A 9,159-nucleotide genomic window follows, 5' to 3' on the forward strand; every position below is an offset into this window, starting at 1 on the left:
AGTCGTTAAATCACGACGAAAACACATCCATCCATGCACTCGCGTAGACGCTCGCGGAAACACTGCTCGCCGGGATGGCCGGGACTCGTCAGCGCTTCCGAGCCGTGGCGGCAGATGGCGTCGTCGGCGCTTTGCGCATCGCCTACTGGCCTCGAGATCTTGGAGTGGCGCCCTCTCTCGTGTGACGTCAGAGCGGGGACTCCACGCTCAACCGCGCGGCAGCCGCCGCTGCTCCTGTATGCGGATCGTCTGCTTCAGGCAGGAACTTTGTCGAACGAACAGCCTCGCGACGGTCAACTAACGCCTGAAACGAATGTTTTCGAGTGTAATCTTGAACTTGTTTTAATTGCGGCCCAATCGACAGGGCCAAGAATTCCCCCAGATGGCCGACGAGTTCGCCGATATGCATTGCTGGTAAGAAAGTGAAACTATATGTGAGTGTTCTCGCTCGTTATCTTGTTTCCGCCATACGATACTAATTAGTTTGGGTGTTTCATTCGATATTTCAGTAAGCGTGCCGTTCTCCAGCATCTACAAGTATGTAGATACGAGTAAAGCTTGTGAAACGTCGCGGTGCCTCATCGAGGGCGAGGCGGTGTACGACGCAGGCCACATTGTTGAATGCGTGCTCGAGGCCGACAACGGAGATCGCATCCCCGCCGCAGCTCTCGTCCTGCAAACAAGTGCGCAAGTGCCGCCTTGTTGCACACCCTTATGCAGGTGTCCATGATCGCAGTTTGTCCCGTAATGTTTGTTCACTGAGAACAATATTACGTCGTACTTCATATTATTACCGCACAGGGCCGTACGTCGCATGGGTATTAGAATATAACAAATAGTTAATCACTGATTATGCCACGCACAGGGCCACAGAGATTAACGTGGCAAAGGCAAGCTGCAGGGTCCAGTTTCACGCCACGCAGCCTAACGAAAAGCTTAAAGAGCTCCGCTTTTAAAGAAGTGCCTGCACTGCCTCAGGTGAAAATTTTTAGAGAATGTGCACTAAACAGGTTTCGCTTATGACTTTATGATAAGCAGTCCGCTAGGCGCGCGCTTGCCTTCATAGGTAAAATGCGTGTGTATTTCATCCAAATGCAGCCGTAGTCTCAGATATCCTGCGCCGCTCAGCTGAGCTCGCGACGCGTGCTTACGTGCGAGGCGATTCGGAGGCCGCGTCGTCGGCTCCTTGTCTAGGGGCCTTCGCAGCAGGTTGTGGGACGGCACCGCACCCGGTGTAAGTCGCCTATGCTTATAGCCTGCGTGCAATGAACGGCTTAACTATTGGCGAGGCGCTTAAACACGGTCACAAGCTTACCTAAGAGTGGCGCGTACGGTGGGTTGCAGAAGTCACTGTCCGCGAAGTGCTTGCTGCACACGGTCGATGAAGGCGTGGGGCGCGCTCCCATTCTGAGCTTGACGACCCACTCCTTCTTCAGCTTCGAGTCCTTAGGGTAGTTGTGATAGCTAACGCCTTTTTCACGAGCGGACGAACTACACTGAGGCACAGAGCATTACTTCACCATTGCGCAGCACTCGCCGCGGAGACAAGCGGCCGCAGTTCTAAGAAACAAAGAGCTGTAGTTCTAAATGAACGTTAAAAGCAGTCCCACGGTTGTTCGAACAGCGTCAGTAGCCACCATACGCAAGATAACCAATTGCACTGCTTGTTTTTTTTTTGAGATTTACTACAACGGTGGTTTCAACACGGCGCTGGGCCTACGTAGCAGACGAAAGCGCGCGAATCCCCGCTCTGATGTCATACTGGCGCCGTTCGCAGCGCTGCCATCGGTCGGACACCAGGCCAATAAGACTGTTCTGTATTGCGAGGGGTGCCGCTAACACATGTAATATTGCATGGCAAAAGCGTAGAATAACACCAGTCGCCAAAACATGTGAATTGCGCGACGGGTGGTTAGTTTAAAGGCCCATCAATTACAAATCACACGGGCGTAATAATTATCATTACGAACAACAGCATCAACAACGTGCGCAGCTGCGCAGGGGCCCGTATCGCCTTAGGGATACGTAGTGGCTAGCTCGCCAACTCGCGAAATGAATAATTACGTCTTAGTTGGCACTTCGCAACTGCACTTGCGGCAGACATTCTAGGATAGTTTGAAGGGCTGATTTACAGGGGCGCGAACGTTTCTTTCTTTGCGACATGGTTTAGGTAGCCACCGACAAGCGAAGCTATTCTAGCGATTCAGAAGGCGATGCCAACGGGGTCCGATTAGGTTATCGCGTTCTACTCTTGAAGGTGAAGCTCAAGCGTCCTCCAAGCTTCTGAATTCTTTTTTTTTCGCCATGCGAAGAAAAAGCCCAAGTGGTCGAACTCATCCGATTTCTCCCGGTCACATGGAGACACATGGAGAGGGCGATAACAAAATGAATCTGGCCTTTAACAATGATACCCTCCTATACAAAACGAGGCAACAGTGTGTCTGACGCAGTGCCTCATAGCTGCGCCACAATAAGGCTTTGTGTTTTTTTTAAAAAATACCTCCGTATTAACACACAAGTAATGCGTCATTTCTGTTACGTCTTGCGCCCAGTAACAAACACGCTTCTTCAGAAAACATCGAAGTACTCACTAAAATATTTAAAATATGGTGTGAAAAGAAAACAGTTTAGAAATGCAAGAGGGAAGATTCTCGTGCATCTTATTAGCAGCTCATAATACGGCCTTCCTCTGCAAGCGTGAACTATGGGCAGAAGCTGTGCCTCTGAGGGAAGGATGAGAAATTATATCTTTAACGCATTGGCCATTCTGTTCGTATTGGCCTATTTTTTCAAGAAACAACCAAATGATGAACACATTCTTGCTTCCCTTGGATTTCCCGGGGCGACAGCGCTAGGACCGGCACTTCAGAGGCAGAATACTATCTCTCAGGATGCTACAGGTCATACGCATCCACTAACTCGGCAACAACGTGTAGGAAGCAACGGCGATCACTCTAATAATGGTGAGCACAGAAACGATTTGGTTGTTTTAGAACAGCTTTCGTGCCTTTCGAAAAAAACAAACTAAAAGCTCTACAGCTACATTGCATGCGGGGAGTTGAATTTCTGCGGTTACTGTAAATAAGTTTATTCTACACGAGCGCAGGAAGCGGTTTCGCTAAGATAACATTGCAAATTTTGTCAATACGATAGTGAAGCAGGTGTGCTGCTCAAAATCCGAACATGACTGGAAACCTATCTAATATCTGCCCTGAAACAATGTGCTTCAGAGCGGAAACATAACAAAATTTCAAGATCTTCTACGCACTGAGCGTATTGCCTAAACGTGGTGTCCTACCTAATTCATTTCTTTTCACCTTTTTCCTTTTTCATTTCGCATATTGTAGCGGTATTCCTTCTGTATTGTGTATTTCATGTACTCTGTTTGCGTAGGCATTCAGTAACTGCCTACTGTGCTTGCACCTTTTCCTTTTTTTTACCATTTGTGTCTAGTTACTTCAGTATGTTGTAGTTTGCATTTACTTCATTGTCGTTGTTGTTGTAGTTTTCTGACTATGTATACCAGCCAATTGTCAAGATTGTACTTTTTACCGTTTTTCTCACTGTTATTTTCACAATTTATTGTAAAATGTCCCCCTATGTAATACCCTCGTTGAGGGCCTTTAGGGGTATTTTGAATAAGTATGATTACATTTGATGATTATGCTGTAGCTGCAGTGTTTGCTTTGGCACCTGGGCATAACTTCAACAAACCCAAGTTTAGTTTTCATGGCGCTCGGTAGCTTCTTTAATTGTGAAGCATTTCTTGGGAAACCAAAGGAACTTTGTTCGTTTCCTATCTATCTATCTATCTATCTATCTATCTATCTATCTATCTATCTATCTATCTATCTATCTATCTATCTATCTATCTATCTATCTATCTATCTATCTATCTATCTATCTATCTATCTATCTATCTATCTATCTATCTATCTATCTATCTATCTATATCTATGGTTGTCCAGTGATTCTTCCACAAAATGTTGCACTTTCGATTTGCTCAATTCAGTTTTTTCCTTGTTTCTTTGGATCGTGTAGCTGCATGGTCTTTTTTTTGTGTCCTCACTTTAGCATATGTATGGTTTACTGCCACGAAGTGTCCTTGGTTATTCTTGAAATATCATTTGGTTGTGAAAAGGAAGGCCAGATATTGCGCATGTACAAGCAAGCTCTTTGCGCTTTCAGCGTGTCTCAGTTTCGAGCAGGGATTCACAACAATAATTTGCATTTATATAGCGTATGGTATTTAAACTGCCGCTGCCTAAAATTGGTTTTATATCGTTCTCAATAAAAGATCCTGTCAATCCCGCAAGTATTGGCATTTTCTCGGATTTTCTGCCGTGAAGTGATGTTGTATGCAACAAATGCTATTCTTCCAGCTTGATTTTCAAGCTTGTATGTGAAAGCGTGACCTGAAGAAAAAATATACATATATCAAGTGACAATCAGTTGCAGCTCGAGGAGCGATTGTTCATTCAGTGTTTGGATCATTCCTACCAATATGGAAACGTATCTTTGAATCGTGTTTTTCATTTCTATTTCCTTCGATGACAGCGGCAAGACGTTTCAGGAGGCAAAACGCTATTCCCTATGATGAAGACGTAGTGAAGCATACCAGAGGGCGCACCGAACGAGCTGCTCGTGGCATCGATCATAATGGTGAGTAAAAACACTTTCACAATGTGAATAGGATCAATGGCACCTAAATATCTGGCTACTGTGCAAGATTGTACTATCTTGCTTTCGTGGCACAACTTATTGAGAATGTTCAATTGGACACACTTGTAGTGCTCATGAAGGTACCTTCACAAAAGAAAGAGTTGCTTCCTTATATTTTGATAGACCATTGAAGACGTATTGCCGCTCGAGCCAACTTTTCAACAAAACGTCTTGTTGAAAAGGCGGCAACCTCCTTCCAGCTACCCTGACGAAACGTTTGCGCCAACGACATTCCCTGTGGCGCTATTCCACACCACCTTAAGCTTCCCTCCTCCTCTGAGCTTCTGCCTTGTTAGATTCGCTATTACCTTAAAGCCACACACTCATTTTGCCATTGTAATTTCGAGTAAAGCGTCTATATAGAGATGCTTAGTCGTGGTTGAAAAAGCTTGCCGCGGTTGAACGCGGTTACACCAAGTTCTTCAAGCGATACCTTGGTTTTGCTTTCTCTGGGAAGCGACGTGGCCATTAGTTTGCAGATATTTAACTTTATTGAATGTAATCATTTGCACAAGGACGACGAGAAGTGCACACTCATATTACACGCCGCGACAAGGAATCCAACGTATTGCACAAGACAACACACAGACGCTGCTCGGTGCCGTCGGCGCTCCACGCGCGAATGCACGGTGAACTTGGATATAGCTAGCGACTCTGGCGGTGGCGCCAAGCAAGACTCAGCTTGAGCCGTGGCCTCCGTGACAAGCTCCGGCAACGCACCGTTGCTACGGCACGTTCCCGGGGCCAATCTTGAAGGCCACGCTTGAAGCACTGTTCATTTTCTAGAAAGCGCCCGATAGTGTTTGCTGTAGTCGACGGCGTTGACCTTGGCTGAGCTTAGAGGTGAAATTCATCCACGGAAGCATTTTCTAGGTTTATATCGGGAGGAGTGTAGGAGCAAAGTGCAGGAGTATAGCTATTTTTCTACTGCTACACTGCGCTTTAACTGCATTCTAGATGAGCGTGCACTATACCTCGAATTTCTAATTTGACAACACCGCCTTTAAGGTCCTCCCACGCACAGCAACTGCTATATTTACATGTAGTATGTGAGGCTTAGCGTAGTTGAGATCTCCCAATGTATATATTACTCCGCGCGCCCTGACCCCTACCGACAAAGCAAAGGCGTCGAATTTTAATGGCACGCGCAATTTCTTTATTCACAAGCAAATTTACTGCAGCCAATGACGGAAACGCACACGAAAAAGCAAAACGATGCATGGCAACTGCAACGTTTTCTAACTGTTGCGATAATTTCCTATTATTTTCACGGTACGGCCTTTGAGGTTGCCTTCGGCTACCTTAGGAAGTCGTTTCTTCGAGTGTCAGCTATTTTCATCAAAACTGGTGGTTTCCGCACTGCCATACGACAATAAAATTTCCATGTGAAAGTTATCTGCCACGATGAGTGCACTAAAGAATGAGCGTTTACTTTTCAAGAGACCTTGTTGTCTGAACGCTAAATAAAAAAGAACGGAAAAAACGAAAACCGTGTTCTGTCCTTGATCGACGTCATCGGGGCGCCAGCTATGGGGCAGTTTGTCAGCTACGACAAATAAGTAAATGGCCTCGCATAGCCTATATTTGCGATGCTTTAAAAATAGAGCCTACAAGATATGGATATAAGAGACATCTCGAACACAATCATCGCCATAATAATGCAATAATATTTGGTTCTTCGCCTTAACATCTGCTCTTTCAGCTTGTAGTTAGTGAGCCACGCTTACATTATCACTTTTTTTTCTATTTAAACATAACAGCAAGGCATGCTGCATGTAAAGAAGTGTCGCGACTAATGGTGGACTCTGAGAAGCGTTTGCTTATGAGAATACACAAGTCTGTAACTATGAAGTAATAAAACTTGACACTTTACTTCACATGTCCGGCACCATTGTTGTTAAAAGAGGTACAGAGAGTTTGGTATAACTGCTTTGAAAATGTGCTGATACCGAGATAATTTCAATTATGAATGAAGAAAAAATATTTATAAAATATCCATTTAACAGAGAAAGCCATTTACGTTCTTCAGTATAGTCAACAGTTAAATTTAGCAGCAGGCTATAAGCCGTAGGCATAATTAGTGTTCTGTGTTATTTTTTCTGCGGAAATATCACGTGATAAGTACCAAGTAGCATTATTTATTACAGGCCTACAAGCTAAATCTCCCTATCCTTACACAACTTCTTGTATTTCAGCATTTTCAGTTTTAACAACAGCCCTGAATTATGTGTTCTTTCACTTCAGGACAAAGCGGAAGCAGGAAGAGGCGCAGAACAGGATCGAATTCAAGAAGACCCAGTAACAAGCGAATGAGAGTATAAGAACGGACGACCAGCGAACAACCGCCCTTTTGAAGACCCCCGGGTTCGGTGAGAAAAAAATTCGGCAGATCCCACGTACTGTGGAAGTCGATGTTATGCGAAGCATGCGGCGGGAAGGTGACTGTGGCGTGAATTTTTAATGAGTGGCACGTTACAAAATGACGCTAAGGATTTGTGTACATTTTATACGCACATATATATGTTGAAGAGCCGCATATGTGCTATATAACCAGTTGTTTACGATTGGGGAGCGCTGCCAAGGGCAACGTGGGTATTACCAACACCAGAAGCGGTAAGCTGATATGTAGTGTTTACACTTGTTCCTTATGATGGAGAACGCACGCACGATTCACGAACCCATGTGAGTGTGTGCAAGAAGTTATTGACAGTGCTTGAACAAGGTCATCATCACCGCGATCAGTGAGCACCAGCAGCTGGTCATGAGTTATAGGATCCAGTCGTGGTCGTGGTGACGAAGGACCATGGGTAGTGAAGTATGTGGTATAGTAGAGCTGTTGGAATTCGTGAATGCCTCGGCCATTTCGTCGACAAGTTGTCTGTCGATAGAGCCGGCGGCATGTCGGAACCTGAAGCCACCCTTCGCGTTGGTGAGGTATAGGCCATCGAGGCTGGTAGGCCTGGATAGTGCTACGTAGACTAACATCAGTGGATGGCGCTTGTCGTATTCGTAGACTACCTGGGCGTATGTGGCCTACATTGCCTAGTCTACAAAGCGGCTGTCAATCAATCTGGCATCATCCTCGGCCAGCATGAGGCCATCGCCCAGCCTCGTGGGAAATCAAAAGGACACTGCGTCATTCTGGCGGACAAAGTGCATTTTACGGTGCGGAGATGTGGATATCACATGTAACTTTCGGTAATGTATTCCTCCGGTGTCGAGCAATGCTTCAATATAGCTTGCTGATTCATAGGAATACAAATGCAATGTTTATTAGACTGCTATAAAAGCGGAGCCAACAATGTAACCGCAGACGTTAATCTGATATGACGCCTGTATCGTAGGAGTACACATCGTAGGAGTGTCGTGTAGTGTTTATTGCTTTTTTTGTAAAATTAGATAGCGAGCACTACAACCACAATTGACGTTGCACCGATATTACGCCTGCGTAGGCTGTTTTTGCAAACCAGTTTATAAACCTGATGTGGCTCAGTCGTAGAATACCTGATTGCCACGCAGAATGCTTGGGTTCGATTCCTGCTGGCATCCTAATTTTTAAATGCGAAGCATTTCTTAGCGAAACTCAGGCACTTTGGGCATTTCTATCTACGTATCTATCTATCTAGCCGCCTACGTCTGGGCGCTCTCCTGGTAGTCTCCATAACTTGTAATATACCAAAATTGGCACATCAGGGGATCAGTATATGACGAACACGATTCACTGCTCATGACATTAAACAACGCAAACTAACTGTCGCGTACGTCACGAAACCCTTTCTCTCAGTCCCGTGTGGCACATACCCGCATACTAGAGTTCATGTTATGCGGGTATGTGCCACTGGCGATACAAAGTCTCAACCAACACAGTAACCGCGAACACACACATTGGCACGCAATGAAAGTAGTAATAATAATATTTGTCGGGGTTTTATGTCCCAAAACCACGATATGATTATGAGAGACGCCGTAGCGAGGGGCTCCGGAAATTTTGACCATCTGGTGCTCTTTAACGTGCGCCGAGATCGCACAGTACATGGGCATCTAGCATTTTGCGTTCATCTAATTGGGACAACGCTGGCGGGATCGAACCCGCGACCTTTGGGTCAGCAGCCGAGCACCGTAACCGCTACACCACAGCGGCGGACGAGAGAATAGTCAGGAAGCATAAGGCAGAAGACCACTGGAAGACGCTCATCTACTATGCACTCGTTCACGTAGTCCGCAACGTGGACCACATCGTATACGCAAAAGCCGCGGTCAATGCTTCCTACAATAAATCTGCCGAGAGAACCAGGCCTTTCAACATTACCGGCGACTTCAACATTGATTTCTCAAGACCCAACAACACCTGCTCTCTATAGGGCGTGAAAGAAGGCTTGAATATGGACAGGGCATCAAGAAACTTCGCTGCCACGTCCAGGACAAGAGGCATCATTG

The 9,159-nt window shown here is 45.6% G+C and overlaps 1 long non-coding RNA gene across 1 annotated transcript; it reads left to right on the forward strand.

The window, feature by feature from the left end:
• The first annotated feature begins 2,674 nt into the window (after positions 1-2,674).
• Positions 2,675-7,931, forward strand: LOC119400348 (uncharacterized). Its single transcript, XR_005185073.2, has 3 exons — positions 2,675-2,963; positions 4,558-4,662; positions 6,967-7,931. It is a non-coding gene; the product is annotated as an uncharacterized LOC119400348 (long non-coding RNA).
• The last annotated feature ends 1,228 nt before the right edge of the window (positions 7,932-9,159 follow it).

Source organism: Rhipicephalus sanguineus, chromosome 7 (genome assembly GCF_013339695.2).
Source record: "Rhipicephalus sanguineus isolate Rsan-2018 chromosome 7, BIME_Rsan_1.4, whole genome shotgun sequence".
Lineage (NCBI taxonomy): Eukaryota > Metazoa > Arthropoda > Arachnida > Ixodida > Ixodidae > Rhipicephalus > Rhipicephalus sanguineus.